The sequence below is a fragment of the Hippocampus comes genome, unplaced genomic scaffold (genome assembly GCF_001891065.2).
Source record: "Hippocampus comes isolate QL1 unplaced genomic scaffold, H_comes_QL1_v1.1 scaffold249, whole genome shotgun sequence".
NCBI classification, from domain to species: Eukaryota; Metazoa; Chordata; class Actinopteri; order Syngnathiformes; family Syngnathidae; genus Hippocampus; species Hippocampus comes.
In genome coordinates, this window is record NW_017805035.1 from 1,215,111 (window position 1) to 1,218,177 (window position 3,067).

The following is a 3,067-nucleotide window of genomic DNA, read 5'->3' on the forward strand; positions in this document are numbered from 1 at the left end:
ATCTTTTATTTCGGAAATTTCTGTAAAAAGGTGTGTGTGTGTGTGTGAGATTCTTTGCTTCTTTTTGCTGGAATGTTCCCCTATGACCTTGTTGAGTGTTTTCCCGCATCGCCGTCATGCACTTTGGGTCTTTCTTGGACTTGTTTAGAGTGTCATCAATATCGGAGGGAACACTCGCAACAGGAAGTGGGTGCTCTCAAATTTCCCTCTTCCCAGCATTAGTCTCACTACTTCCTAGCTGGGAACAAGGTTTCAAAGTGGAAAAAAAATCCATGTCCTGTAGCCTGTGGTTAAGATAGGGAGTTTTTAAACGACCTCAGAGAAATTCCGGATAGAAAAAAAGTCCCCAAATGTTTAAATCATCCATGTTTACCTTTCACACAGAGACCAGTAATGGCGGGATATTGCTGCAACTCTGTACCCTTACATACAGTCTGTACAGAACAGCTGACCTGGAGAAAAGAAACGCCAGGAAAATGTCAGCTAGCGTCTGGTGTGACACAAAAAAAAAAAAAATTCGCTTTCAACTTTGGCTGCAGCTATTGAACATTTTTGGAATCAATTATTCCACCGACTAGCATGTTGATTAATCGGGCGAAAATGGTTTTGTGTTATTTAACACAAAGTGCATGTGAGGTGGAGGTATTATGTTTGTCCACCTGGTGTCGCCATCAGCGCATTCTATTTTAGTACTTGTGGTTTTGGTTGTGTATGGATTTAAAAGGCGGGACCCGGCCTTGCGAGTGATGCGGGTGTCACTGACTGACAATGTAGCGTTGGCTGCTGTGGGCTCAGGTTAGCAGCTGACTGTTAAGTCGCGTATTGAGTGACTCGGTGGCAGTTGTGATGTTGATTAATCGGGCGAAAATGGTTTTGTGTTATTTAACACAAAGTGCATGTGAGGTGGAGGTATTTATTATGTTTGTCCACCTGGTGTCGCCATCAGCGCATTCTATTTTAGTATTTGTGGTTTTGGTTGTGTATGGATTTAAAAGGCGGACCGGCCTTGCGATATGCGGGTGTCACTGACTGACAATGTAGCGTTGGCTCCGTGATTAAAATCCATCTTTTTTTTCCCCAAAAACAAACAAAAAAAATCCCCAAATTTTCCTCTCTATGATGCATGGGTTGATTAAAAATTATTTTTTTCAAATTAAATAGATTTTCACCAGTACCGAGAGATTGTGTTGAAGGGGGAAAAAAGCTACTTGCATTCCAACGTGATATTCATACATGGCAATTTTCCGCGGATCCGCGGAAATCCGACGTGATTAAAATCCATCTTTTTTTTTTCCCAAAAACAAACAAAAAAAAATCCCCAAATTTTCCTCTCTGATGCATGGGTTGATTATTATTATTTTTTTCAAATTAAATAAATATTCACCAGTTCAACAGTTGTGTTGAAGGGGAAAAAAGCTACTTGCATTCCAACCTGATATTTAATGTCTAAAAAAAATGTATTTACTGTAAATTGTTTTCCAAAGAAATTCTGTCTTTTAGGCATTATTTCCTGCCTGGCTTGCAACCATCATAGCAACCGTATTTCTACACGAAGTAGTGCATGAATCTGCAGTAACATTAGTTCACAAAAATGGTCACTGCAAACCTTTTAGCTAGTTTGGTGTTTTTTTTTTTTTTTCATTAATTTTTTTGTTTTGATCTTATCAAATTATTTCAGTTACTAGATTAATTGTTTCATAATGTTCACCCTGTGTCTTATCTTGCGAAATGGTATGAATAGACCAGAGTGAAATAAAATAGCTCAGTGGAGGACTTTATGGACTTGTTCTGTATCTGAAGCTCTTCGTTTATAACCGGTCAGATGACATCGTGCGTTTTGAGTGCAAAGTCTTTTCACCCCTCAGGTGTTCAACTTCAGAGCTCGCAAAGATGAGACGCATTACGCACACGTGACAGCTGAGGAGCTGTGAGGAAACCATGCACGCAAAGACGTTGGATGTCCCCAACACAACACACTCTTAGAGGAACTTATTTCTGAAGAATGACTTCGAGTTAGTTTGGTGTTTTTTTTTATTCATTAATTTTTTTGGTTTGATCTTATCAAATTATTTCAGTTACTAGATTGATTGTTTCATAATGTTCACCCTGTGTCCTATCTTGCGAAATGGTATGAATAGACCAGAGTGAAATAAAATAGCTCAGTGGAGGACTTTATGGACTTGTTCTGTATCTGAAGCTCTTCGTTTATAACCGGTCAGATGACATCGTGCGTTTTGAGTGCAAAGTCTTTTCACCCCTCAGGTGTTCAACTTCAGAGCTCGCAAAGATGAGACGCATTACGCACACGTGACAGCTGAGGAGCTGTGAGGAAACCATGCACGCAAACACGTTGGATGTTCCAAACTCAACACACTCTTAGAGGAACTTATTTCTGAAGAATGATTTATTTCCTTAGGATAAAATTTTCCCAGATTGAGGACTCAACGGGTCTTGTCTCTTGACGAGTGGTAAATCGGCATTCCCGGAAATGACCATGTCCTCCACTCGGGCCGTCCCAACGCTGACCATCCTGCCCCCGTCCTCCGACACGGAGTCCTGGTCCCGATCGCCCAGCCCCCGGCCGTATCGCTCCGGCCGCCATCCGCGCTCCTACCGAGTCCGCAGCCGAACCAAGAAGCGGAGCGCAGATAAGCGGTCCGGAACCCCGCAGATCGTAATTGAGGAGGAAATGGCCCCTGCGCCCTCTGCCTTAGAGGCCCCTCGGATAAGAAGTGAGGAGCAGGACCGTGACCTCCTTTTGCCGCCTTCCCAATCTTGGTCGCGTAGCCCCTCTCCTAGCCGCCGCTCTCGGTGGTCCCTCCGGAGCCTGCTGGGCAGTAGAGGAACTTATTTCTGAAGAATGATTTATTTCCTTAGGATAAAATTTTCCCAGATTGAGGACTCAACGGGTCTTGTCTCTTGACGAGTGGTAAATCGGCATTCCCGGAAATGACCATGTCCTCCACTCGGGCCGTCCCAACGCTGACCATCCTGCCCCCGTCCTCCGACACGGAGTCCTGGTCCCGATCGCCCAGCCCCCGGCCGTATCGCTCCGGCCCCCATCCGC

The 3,067-nt window shown here is 43.9% G+C and overlaps 1 protein-coding gene across 1 annotated transcript in view; it reads left to right on the top strand.

The window, feature by feature from the left end:
- The window catches only part of gramd1a (GRAM domain containing 1A), a 25,809-nt gene that overhangs the window by 1,148 nt on the left and 21,594 nt on the right, over positions 1-3,067 (top strand). The window lies entirely within an intron of this gene.